This window comes from Orycteropus afer, unplaced genomic scaffold, assembly GCF_000298275.1.
Source record: "Orycteropus afer afer isolate SDZICR_OR568_19922 unplaced genomic scaffold, OryAfe1.0 scaffold00160, whole genome shotgun sequence".
In the NCBI taxonomy this organism is placed as follows: Eukaryota; Metazoa; Chordata; class Mammalia; order Tubulidentata; family Orycteropodidae; genus Orycteropus; species Orycteropus afer.
The window spans coordinates 1197392-1210650 of record NW_006921747.1 but is presented as its reverse complement, the minus strand read 5'-3'; positions in this window follow the sequence as shown (position 1 = coordinate 1210650).

Here is a 13259-nt window from a genome sequence, read left to right as displayed (position 1 = left end):
ATCCTACTTCCGTAGTGATACTGCCTCGGAAACCCAAGGAGGGGTCGCTATGAGTCGGGTTTGACTCGACGGCACACAACAACAACAACAACAAGTGCTGCTCTAACAGAAAATACCACAAATAGGTGGGTTTAACAAACAGTAGTTTATTCTCTTGCTGTTTAGGAGGCTAGAAGTCCGAGTTCAAAGTGCCAAGCACTAGGGGCTAGGTGAAGACCCCTTGACATTGGGTTTCAGCTCTGCCTCTTGCTTCTGGCCCACTGAAGCTGCTGGCTATTGAAGCTGACAAAGCCAAGGTCAACAAATAAAATAGCACAGTCCCAAGACTACCAAACAATATAGCAGGCCACTAATTCAAGTCCAGAGACAGTCCCAAGATCAGCAGGAAACATGGAAGGCTACCGAGTGAAGACTCAGCTACATGCAGGGTCCAAGTGTGCCAAGAAGTTCCAGATACCTTTCTCAAAGCTTCTCCTTTCTGGAAGCAAATCACATCCCTAAGGCAGCTACTCAGCTGCCCCAGTAGATTCCACCACGGAGTTGATTACCAATCTCATCATGGGGAATCCACCTGCTCAGCTGCTCAAAACCAGGCCCAGCCAAACTGACACATAACCTTAACTACCACACCCCCATATTAAAAAACAAAAAATAAAAAAAAAATGTAAAGGAATTTAATTCATCTATCTAAAGAACAATTTCAGAATGAGTCACAAAGCAAAACTTACCTGTCTGCTGTATTCAAAATGATTCTGAAAGACTTAAAAGGATGGGCAAAGGTGTACCAGGTAAATGCAACACTAAGAAAGCATTGACTGTGTTCCTGATAGAAGCTGTGGTTGTACTCAGACCAAAAGAAGAAGAGCCTTCTATCATGTCAAAAATCACAATACACAATTAAAGTAGAACAGTTATGAACACCTAGACCCCAAATAATATAGCCATCATCTTATACAGCAGAAGCTATAAAAGTTACAGGGAGAAAATAGACTAAGAAACACACTAGTAATACATTTTAGCACACTACTCTTGGTCAAAAAGAGGTAAAGTGGACAGAAGGACAAGTGAGCATATAGAAACCCTAAACAATAAAATCAATAAGGTAGATCTTACGAATATAAACTAAACTTTATATCTTGATAATAGAGAATATATCTCTTCTCCAGTCACATACAACAGTTACAAATCCTGACCATATATTAGATCACACACATAAAAATAAACACAATAAATTCCATAGAGTAGAGAAATGCATATTGTGACCACAATGCAATTATGTACTGTGAACACCATGCAATAACATACTGTGAACAAAATGCAATAGAAGAAGATATTAATAACAAAATAAAAAACACAAAAAACTTTTTGCTTGGAAATTGTAAAAACTCCTTCAAAAACTCTTGGGTAAAGGGAAAAAGATACATTGAAATTGCAGAATTGCTAAAATTTCAGATTTCATGAAATACAACTGAAGTTTTAATCAATAAACCATCATAAACTTAAATAATTATATTTTAAAAAACTAAGGAGTAAAAGAAGGAGCTCTGGTAGTGCAGTGGTTAAGACATTTGGCTGCTAACCAAAAGGTCAGTGGTTTGAACCTACCACTGCTCTGCAGAGAAAGATGAGGTGGTCTGCTTCCATATATATTTACAGCCTTGGAAACCCAATGGGGGTCGCTATGAATCAGAATTGACTCAATAGCAGTGAGCTTGGTTTTTTGAAAAGAGTAAAGGTAAATAAATTCAATTCCTACACAAAAGAAAGAAATCTACAGGAAAAACAGAAGAAAGCAAAAGGAATAGGAAAAAATAAAGATAAAAGAATAGAATACTAAAGTAGAACTAGGGCTCCAGAAAAAACTTTAACTATTGTACTGAACTAATAAATCAAGATGCTGGTATACTGAAAATATCAACTAGTCAAACCACTAACTTCTCAATGAAAAAGAAAGAAAAGTTGGGGAAGCATAAATATACCAGATAGAAACTATAAGGGGAAAACAAACCCTGAAATAGAAGAAATTTTGAAAACAGTCTTAGTAGATTGCTTTCACTGTACACAAATAAAATTAAAATCTTCCATGAAATGGATAATTTCCTAGGAAAACACAGTTTATAAAAATTGAACCACTAAAGTAGAGAACTTAGGGGAGGGGAGGGAAAACTGCTAGATAGGTAGAGACAAGTGAGTGAAGGGAAGGACAATGTACCAAAAGTGAATTATCAACACAGTGGCACTGAGGAAGAGGAAGACATAGAGTGGTAAATGGGAAGTACAGACAACAAAGATGACCCCTTTTGCATATACAGTACTGCGTTGTCAGTGACGGCAAGCACTGGTCTACAGGTGGATAGATGGGTGGTCAGGCTGAATGGTCAGGTGTGTCTAGGCATGAGGCAATGTGCCTATGATCATGTATAGGGTTGGCAGACAATGTTTCTACATGCATGTCTGTATATGCCGTAAGAATGCCTGGGTGTATAGCAGAGCTCACAAAAGACAAGACTTGTGGCTTCTTGGTCACAGGTAGCTACCCAGAGGGAGCAAGTAGTTGGACCAGTGGGCTCAGGATGTTGTTTCAGAGGACATCAAACTCAATTGGCACGGCATACTACACAAAAACATTGTTCAACATCCTACTTTGGTGAGTAGCGAATGGGGTTTTAAAAGATTGCAAGTGGCCATCTATCATGCAGGGTTGGGTCTCTCCTCATCCAGGACAAAGAAGAATGAAGAAATACAAAGATCCACGGAAACAATTAGCCCAATAGACTGGTAGACCACGAGACCAGAAGAACTAGATGGTGCCTGGCTACCACTGTCAACCACTCAGAGGGAGATTGGTACAGGAGATCCTGGAGAGAGTGAGAGAACAATGTGGAACAAAACTCAAAATCATAAAAAAAAAAAGATGAGGTTTGCTGGTCTGATAGAGGCTAGTGAGGCCCCTGAGACTATGGCCCTTAGCAACCCTTCAGGTCTAGAACTGAACTCACTCCTGTAGCTTCCAGCCAAATGACAGACAGTCATATGGGGTGAACATTTATATCAGGTAGATATAGTCCCTGGAGCCATCACTTACGGGAGAACAGGAGGGCAGTGTTTGCACAGGGAGATAGCTCAGGGGTGGGGGGTAGAGGATGAGAATGCATGGGAGGGAAGAGGTAATAGGAGGGGGGAAGTGAGAATAGAGCTGTTACCTTGTGGGGCACTGCAGTCAGTGTTATGAAACAAAATGTGTATGAACTGCTGTATGGAAAATGAATTGCTCTGTAAACTTTCACCTAAATCACAACAAAAATTAAAATTAATTAATTTAATTTAATTAGAGAACTTAGTTGTTGTTATTGTTATGTGCCGTTGAGTAGGCCCAACTCATAGTGACCCCTCCTTGGGTTTCCGAGGCAGTATCACTACGGAAGTAGATTGCTCCATCTTCCTTCCGAGGAGTGGCTGGTGGATATGAACCACCAGCCTTCTGGTTAGCAGTCAAATGCCTTAGGCACTACGCTACCAGAGTCGTATCCAACTCATAGCTACCCTATGCACAGCTGAATGAAACACTGCCTGGTCCTGCGCCAGCTCCATGATCTTTGGTATACTTGAGCCCATCGCCCACAGCCACTGTGTCAATCCATCTCGTTGAGGGTCTCTTTCATAGACCCTCCACCTTACCAAGCATGACATCCTTCTCCAGGGAATGGTCCCTTCTGACAACATGACCAAAGTAAGTGAGACAAAGTCTGGCCATTCTCCTTCCCAAAAAGCATTTCAGCTGCACTTCCTCCAGGACAAATCTGTTACTTCTTTTACAGGCCACAGTACTTTCAGTATTCTTCACCAGCACCACAACTTTTTAAGTTTTTTAAGCTTTTAGCATCAATTCGTCTTCAGTCTTCCTTATTCATTGTCCAGCTCTCACATGTATATGAGGTGATTGAAAATACCATGGCTTCTGTAAGGCACATCTTAGTCCTCAAGGAGACATCCTTACTCCTCAGCACTTGAAAGAGGTCCCTTGCAACCAACTTACCCAGTGCTATACATCATCTAAAGTCCTGACTGCTGCTTGCATTGGCACGATTGTAGAACCAAGCAATGTGAAGTCTTTGACACTTTCAATCTTTTCTCCATTTATCATGATGCTGCTTATAGGTCCAGTTGTGAGGATTTTTGTTTCCTTTTTATTGAGATATAATCTATACTGCAGACAGTAGTCTTCAATCTTGATCAGTAATGCCTCAAGACATCCTGACTTTCAGCAAGCAAAATTGTGTCGTCAGTATATCGCAGGTTGTTAATGATTCTTCCTCCAATCTTGATGCCATGTTCTTCTTCATATAGTCCAGCTTCTCAAATTATATGCTGGGCATACAGATTGAACAAGTATGGGGAAATACAACCCTTACACATTCCCTTACTGATTGTAAACTATGCAGTGTCCTCTTGTTCTGTTCTAACAACAACCTCCTGGTCAATGTACAGGTTCCTCATGAGCACAGTCAAGTGCTCTGGAATTTCCATTCTTTTCAATGTCATCCACAATTTGTTATGATCTGCACAATCAAATGCCTTTTCATAGTCAATAAAACACAAGTAAACATCTTTCTTGTATTCTTTGCCTTGAGCCAAGATCCATCTGATAGCAGCTATGATATTCTTTGTTCCACGTCCTCTTCTGAATTCAGCTTGAGCCTCTGGAAGTTCTCTGTCAATACACTGCTGCAACCATTTTTGAATTATCTTCAGTAAGATCATAGTGCCTAAGGAATTTTACTCCTAACCAGAAGGCTGGCAGTTCAAATCCACCAGCCACTTCTCGGAAGGAAGGTTGGGCAATCTACTTCCGTAGTGATACCACCTTGGAAACCCAAGGAGGGGTTGCTATGAGTCGGGGCCGACTCAATGGCAAAAACAACAACAAGATCTTACTTACATGTGATATTAATGATATTGTTCAATAATTTCCACATTCTGTGGGATCACCTTTCTTTGGCATGGGTAAAATATGGATCTCTTCCAGTCAGTTGGCCAGGTAGCTGTCTTCCAAATCTCTTGGCATAACTAAGGGAGTGCATCCAGTGGGGCATCTGTTTGGGGAAACATCTCAATGGGTATTCCGTCAGTTCCTGGAGCCTCGTTCTTCACCAATTCCTTCAGTACCATTGGTTCTTGAACATATGGCTCTTCCTGAAATGGATGTTCTAACAGTTCTTTTTGTTACAGTGACTCTGTGTATTCCTTCCATCTTCTTTTGATGTTCCCTGCATCATTCAATATTTTGACATAGAATCTTTCAATATTGCAACTTGAGGTTTAAATTTTTTCCTCAGTTCTTTCAGCTTGAGAAATGCCAAGAATGTTCTTCCCTTTTGGTTTTCTAACTCTAAGTCTTTCCACATTTCATTATAGTAATTGGCTTTGTCTGCTCAAGCTGCTCTTTGAAATCTTCTGTTCAGCTCTTTTATCTTGTCATTTCTTCCATTTGCCTTAGCTACTCTTCACTCACGGGTAAGTTTCAGAGTTTCTTCTGACATCCATTTTGGTCTTTTCTCATTTTTAATGACCTCTTGCTTTCTTCATGGATGATATTCTTGATGTCATCCCATAATTCTTCTGGTTTTCAGTCATTGGTGTTCAATGCATCAAATCGATTCATTGGATGGTTTCTAAATTCAGGAGGGATATATTCAAGATCATAATTTGGCTCTTGTGGACTTGTTTTAACTGTCTTTAACTTCAAGTTGAACTTGCATATGAGAAGTTGATGGTCTGTTCCACAATCAGCTCCTGGCCTGGTTTTGGCTGAAAATATTAAGCTTTTCCATGTGCTCTTACCATAGATGTAGTCAATCTGATTCCTGTGTAGTCTATCTGGTGTATGCCATGTGTATGCCACCATTTGTGTTGTTGGCAAAAGGTATTTGCAATGAATAAGTCATTGGTCTTGCAAAATTCTATCATATGATTTCCAGCATCATTTCTGTCACCAAGGCCAAAACTTCCAACTACCAGTGATTCTTCTTTGTATCCAACTTTTGCATTCCAGTCACCAGTGATAATTAACACATCCTGATTGCACGTTTGGTCAATTTCAGATTGCAGAAGCTGATAAAAATCTTCAATTTCCTTATCTTTGGCTTTGGTAGTTGGTGCATAAATTTGAATAATAGTCATATTAACTGGTTTTCCTTGTAGACATATTGATATTATCCTATCACTGACAGTATTGTACTTCATGACAGATCTTGAAACATCCTTTGTGATGATGAATGACACTCCATTCCTCTTCAAATTGTCATTCCCAGCATAGTACACCACATGATTTTCTGATTCAAAATGGCCAAAACCAGTCCATTTCAGCTCAGTAATGCCTAGGGTATCAATCTTTATGCATTCCATTTCATTTTTGACAACTCCCAGTTTTCCTAGGTTCATACTTTGTACATTCCATGTTCCAATTACTAATGGATATTTGCAGCTGTTTCTCCTCAATTTGAGTTGTACCACGTCAGCAAATGGAGGTCTTGAAAGCTTTACATTATTCATATCAGTAAGGCTGGTTCTACTCTGATGATGCAGCTCTTTCCCAGTCCTATTTTGAGAGTCTTCTGACCTAAGTGGCTTATCCTCCTGTACTATAATTGACAATGTTTCCAGGCTATTCATAAAGTTGCACAGTAATGTATCAGACAGTGTTTCTCTGCTATTCATAACGTTTTCCCTGGCCATTTCTTTGAGATGGCCTCCTCCTTCTTCCTAGTCTGGAAGCTGTTGAAACCTGTGCACCATGTGCAACCACACTGGGTTTGAGACACTGGTGGCATAGCCTCAAGCTTCACAGCAACAAACAACCACAGTAGGACAAACTAACAGACAAGTTTGCCTCCCTTAGCTGTTCAAAACCTCTCCACCCTCCCCACCCTCCTCTTACATGGATCCCTGCCTCTTGGGGTGTGGCCTGGATTCCCGGCCCTACCTGGATCCCTACCTCTGCTTCAGGTAAGTAGCCTGAAAGTAGAACTTATATGGATTCATGGGTAATAGAATACAAGGTCAATACACACACACACACACACTGGCTTTTTGTCTGCTTTTGCCAACTTTCCCACTGCTTGGGAATAGTGTGGCCTGTGTCCCTGGCCTTACATTGATCCCTGCCACTGCTCCATCACTCTGGTGGTGTTCCCCCACCCCCCGACTTTTTCTCTGCTTCCCTTGGCTCTCCAGGGAAAATGCAATAGATTTTAAAAAACAATAAAAAAACATGAGATCTGGAAAGCAAGTGTACCTACTTCCATTTGCAGATGATATGATAGTACAACTAGAAAAAACAAATAAACTGAATGATAATGTTAACACAAGCAATAAGAGAATTCAGTAATACAGTATGATATAAAATTGTCATTAAAAAGTCAGTAGCCTTAAGATTTGCAAACAATAATCACTCAGAAGAAATAAGGAAGAGAAAACTTAATACACCCTAGACCAAGGCTAGATTTGGCTGAAAATAATCTTACATAAGCACTTGTGCTATAAAATTAGCCATATACCTTACAGAAGCAACAGAAGACAGCATAGGAGGACCTTTGCAGAGACAACCAAACATCTCGTGAGAGAGAATCACCAGGCCTGGGGATGCACGACCATAGTCTCAGGGCACATCATGCTCAATTGGCACATGTAGTTCATAAAAATGTTGTTCTACAGTCTACCTTGGTGAGTAGCGACTGGGGTTTTAAAAGCTTTCAAGCAGCCATCTAAGATGGAACTATTGGTCTCTCCTCAGCTGGAGCAAAGAAGAGTGAAGAAAATCAAAGTCATCTGGTAACAATTTGTCCAAAGATAAGATGGACCACTAGAACTTCAGCCTCCATGACCCAAGACCAAAAGAACTAGATGGTACCCAGCTACCAATGCCAACCACTTAGAAAGGCATCAAAACTGGAGATGCTGGAGAGAGTGGGAAGAAAAATGTGGAACAAAATTCAAAAACAAAAATTACCAGAATTACTAGTCAGATAGAGACTGGTGGAACCCTCAAGACTATGGCCCTGGGTTAACATTTGAGCCTAGAAATGAACTCACTTACATGGATTAGCTCTCAGCCCAACAGTAGAAAGACCCAAATATAGAACACCTACCCCAGTTTAAAGGAGCTCTGGTAGCATAGTGGCTAAGGCACTTGACTGCTAACCAGAAGGCTGGAGGTTCAAACCCACCAGCCACTCCTCAGAAGGAAGGTTGGGTAATCTACTTCTGTAGTGATACTGCCTCGGAAACCCAGAGAGGGGTCACTATGAGTCAGGTCCGACTAGATGGCAAACTACAACAATAAACAACAACCCCAGTTTAATGCACCTCCTTTAGGAAGATACACCCCTTGGATCAAGCAGCCATGAGACACCAGAGTGGTAGAATTCACATAGAGGGAAGGCTAAACAGACAGGAATGCATAGATGAGAGGGAAACAGGGAGGTGGTGGTGATGAGAAAGAGAGGGAAGGAGAGTTTCTTAAGGTTGGGGGTAATAATAGCAGCCATGAAACCAAATGTGCATGAACTATTGAATGTAAAACAAGCTTGCTATGTAATTTTGCACCCAAAGCACAATTTAAAAAAAAGAAAAAGCACCAAATGGATAAAACACTTAGAAACAACCTTAAAATAAGTATGAGAAACTTGTGTAGGGAAAATTTTAATATATTTTTGTAAGATACAAAAACAGACTTGAAGAAATGGAAAGACATCCTTTAGAAGACAGGCATTTCACAGAAAAATGGCAGGTACAAAAATGTCTTTTAAGTAGAATTTTTAAAAACTTAATTCCACTGAGAAGTGGGGTATGGCACAGCAAATAATCCTGCCCCACTCAGCTCTCCAACTCTCACAGTGGTTCAGGGGTCACAATGGGAGTAAGTCTTCATGAGGAACAAGGTAGGTGCTTGGTGGCATAGTGTCTAAGACATTTGACTGCTAACCAGATGGCTGGCAGTTCAAACCCACCAGCCACTCCTGGGAAGGAAGGTTGGACAATCTACTTCTGTAGAGATACCACCTCAGAAACCCAAGGAGGGGTTGCTATGAGTCAGATCTGACTCCACAGTAGTAAGTTTGGTTTTTGGTTTTGAGGAACAAGGTCAGAAAACCACAGAAATAGATAAATTAAAAGGTCATTATATTCCATCTGAAGCATCTATAATTTCTTTCTAGATTCATTGTGAATTACTGATCCTGAGGAATACATTTTACCTTTATAGATCAGCTTCAACCATTTGAAATCCTACAGTTTCAGGGAAATTACTAGATAATTAATTAGGTGTTTCTGGTTAAAATTAAGTGCTACTATCTCCAATTTTATTTCCTTTGGAAAGTGTACAGGAATCACCTGGGAATTTGTTAAAATGCAAGTTCTGATTCATTAGCCCTGGAGTGTGCTTGAGATTTTGCATTTTTAATAAACTCCCAGGTATTCCTGACACTATGGGTCCTGAGACCCATCACATCTCAAATTGCAAAGCCTTGCAACAACTTCAGAGGATGCTGTAAACTCTACCTCAATCATTTCAGTGCTAGTCATTACCTGTGGATTCACCTTCATGAGAAGGCAAAAATACACATATGAAGATATTTGCTATGTTGTTGTTGTTTGTTGTTATTTGCCGTTGAGTCAGCCCCAACTCATAGCGACCCCTCCTTGGGTTTCTGAGGCAGTATCACTACGGAAGTAGGATTGCCCAACCTTCCTTCCGAGGAGTAGCTGGTGAATTTGAACCGCCAGCCTTCTGGTTAGCAGTCAAGTGCCTTAGGCATTATGCTACCAGAGCTCCTTAAAAGAGACTGCCTGGCTACCTGGCGGGGAGCAGCCAGTGGGTTTGAACCGCCAGCCTTGGGTGTGGCAGCTGACTGCCCAAGGCCCTGAGGCCATCCCCGGGGGCCGATATTTGCTATAGCAAACTTGTAATGCCAAAAAAATAGAAACAATACAAATGTCCATTACCAAGATAATGGTTTTGTAAATTATGGTTTATCCATATAAAGAATGTGTATCTCACAATTCAATCCTACTTTCCCATGACAAACTATAATATCCCCCCCCCCAACATTCACACACACACAAAGAAAACTGTGTTTATGGCAACTTTACTCATAGTTACCAAAAACTGGTAACCACCTGGCTGTTTTTAATAGGAAAATGGACAAACTGTAGTATATCTATCCAATGTAATACTGTGTTGGTCTTGTTAACGTGCCATTGAGTTGATTCTGACTCACAGCAACACTATGTAGAACAAAACAAAACATCACCCGGTCCGGTCCCATCCTCACAACCCTTGCTATGTTTGAGCCCATTGTTGCAGCCACTGTGTCAATCCATCTCATTGAGGGTCTTCCTTTTTTCCAACGACCCTCCACTTTACCAAGCATGATATCCTTCTCCAGGGAATGGTTCCTTCTGAGAACTGGACCAAAGTAGGTGAGACAAAGTCCGGCCATTCTTGCTTCTGAGGACCATTCCAGCTACACTTCTTCTGGGACAGATTTGTTCATTCTTCTGTCAGTTCATGGTATTTTCAGTACTCTCACCACGGCACCAATTCTTCTTCAGTCTTCCTTATTTATTGTCCAGCTTTCAGATGTATATGAGGTGACTGAAAATACTATGGCTTGGGTGAGGCATACCTTACTCTTCAAAGAGACATCTTTGCTCTTAAACACCTTAAAGAGATCTTTTGAAGCAGGTTGCCCAGTGCAATGTGTCATTTGATTTCTTGACTGCTGCCTCCGTGGGTGCTGATTGTGGATCCAAGTAATATGAAATCTCTAACAACTTCAGTCTTATCTCTGTTTATAGTGATGTTGCTTACTGGTCCAATTATGAGGATTTCTGTTTTCTTTATGCTGAGGTATAATCCATACTGAAGACAATAGGCTTTGACCTTCATTAGTAAGTGCTTTAAGTCATCTTCACTTTCAGGAAGCAAGGTTGTGTTATCTGCATATAGTAGCTTGTTAATGAGTCATCCTCCAATCCTGATGCCATGTTCCTCTTCATATAGTCCAGGTTCTTGGATTATTTGTACAGCATACAGATTGAGTAAGTAAGGTGAAAGATACAACCCCAATGCTCACTCTTTCTGGTTGTAAACCATGCAGTATCCCCTTATTCTATTTGAATGACAGCCTTTTTGTCCACGAGATATTTGTTTCATAAGAAAATCCTCATGAACACAATTAAGTATTCTGAAATTCCTGTTCTTTGCAATGTTATCCATACTTTGTTATGATCCACACAATTGAATGTTTTTGCATACGCAATAAAAACAAAGGTAAAAATCTTTCTGGTATTCTTTGGTTTCAGCCAAAATACATATGACATCAGCAATGACATCCCTCATTCCATGTCCTCTTCTGAATCCTGCTTGTATTTCTGGAAGTTCTCTGTCAATATGCTGCTGCAAGTGTTTTTGAATTATCTGTAGCAAAATTTTATTTGTGTGCAATAATAATGATACTGCTCAATGATTTCCAAATTCTTTTGGATAATTTTTCTTTAGAATGAGCACAAATATTGGTCTCTTCCAGTTAATTGGCCAGGTAGCTGGCTCCCAAATCTCCTGGCATAAATGATTAAGTGTCTCTAGCAGTACATCTATTTGTTGAGACATCTCAAAGGGTATTCTGTCAATTTTAGGAGCCTTGTTTTCTTGCCAATTCCTCAGTGCAGCTGTGACATCTTTCGTCAATTCCATTGTTTCTTGATCATATGCTACCTCCTGAAAGGGATGAATATTGACCAATTCTTTTTGGTAGAGTGACTCTGTGTTGTTGTTGTTAGGTACAGTCGAGTCATCTCTGACTCATAACGACCCTACGCACAGCAGAACAAAACACCACCCAGTCCCGCACCAGCTCCACAATCCTTGCTATACTTGAGCCCATCGCCACTGCCACTGGGTCAATCCATCTTGTTGAGGGCCTTCCACTCCTTTGTCGACCCTGCACCTTACCAAGCATGACATCCTTCTCCAGGGAATGGTCCCTTCTTACAACATGACCAAAGTATGTAAGACGAAGTCTGGCCATTCTCACTTTCAAGGAGCATTCTGGTTGCACTTCTTCCAAGACAGATTTGTTAGTTTTTTAGCAGTCCATGGCACTTTCAGTATTCTTCGCCAACACCACAACTCAAAAGCATTGATTCTTAGGTCTTCCTTATTCATTGTCCAGTTTTCACACGCATATGAGGAAATTGAAAATACCATGGCTTGTGCCAGGTGCACCATAGTCCTCAAAAAGATATCTTTGCTCTTCAGCACTTGAAAGAGGTCCTTTGCAGCCGATTTGTCCAGTGCTATATGTCGTCTGATGTTCTGACTGCTACTTCCATTGTTGTCAATTGTAGAATCAAGCAACTGAAGTCTTTGACAACTTCCACCTTTTCTGCATTTATCGTGACGCTACTTACTGGTCCAGTGATTCTGTGGATTCCTTCAATATTCATTTGATGGTTCTTCTTTTTTTTTTTTTTTTTCCTTCAATTTTTATTGTGATTGGAGTAAGAATTTACAGAGCAAATTCATTTTCCATACAGCACTTCACATAAACTTTGTCTCATGACATTTGATTAGAATTTCCCACAAGGCAATATCTCTCTTTTCATTTCCTCCCCCACAGTTATCTCTTCCCTATGTCCTTCCCTCCAATGCACTCCTGCACCCAGAACTATCTCCCTGTGCATACACAGCCCTTCTACTCTCCCATGATTGATCTCTCCAAGGAGTGTATCTACCTAATGTAAATGTTGAGCTCATATGCCTGTCTTTTATTGGCTGGAAGCCACAGGAGTGGGTTCAATTCCAAATAATATGGGTTGCATAGTATTCCATTGTGTGTATGTACCATTGTTCAGTTATCCATTCTTCTGCTGATAGGCATCTAGGTTGTTTTCATCTTTTTGCTATTGTGAATAGTGCGGCAATGAACATGGGTGTGCATATATCTGTTCTTGTCCTGGCTCTCACTTCTTTAGCATATATATCTAGTAGTGGAATTGCTGGGTCAAATGGTATTTCTGATTTCAACTTTTTAAGGAATCGCCATACTGCTTTCCACAGTGGTTGTACCATTTGACAGTCCCACCAGCAGTGTATGAGAGTCCCACACTTTCCACATCCTTGTCAGAATTTGTTATTTTTCTGTCTTGTTGAACTTTGCTACAACTGCTGGGACAAGATGGTGCCTCTCTCTCTCTTT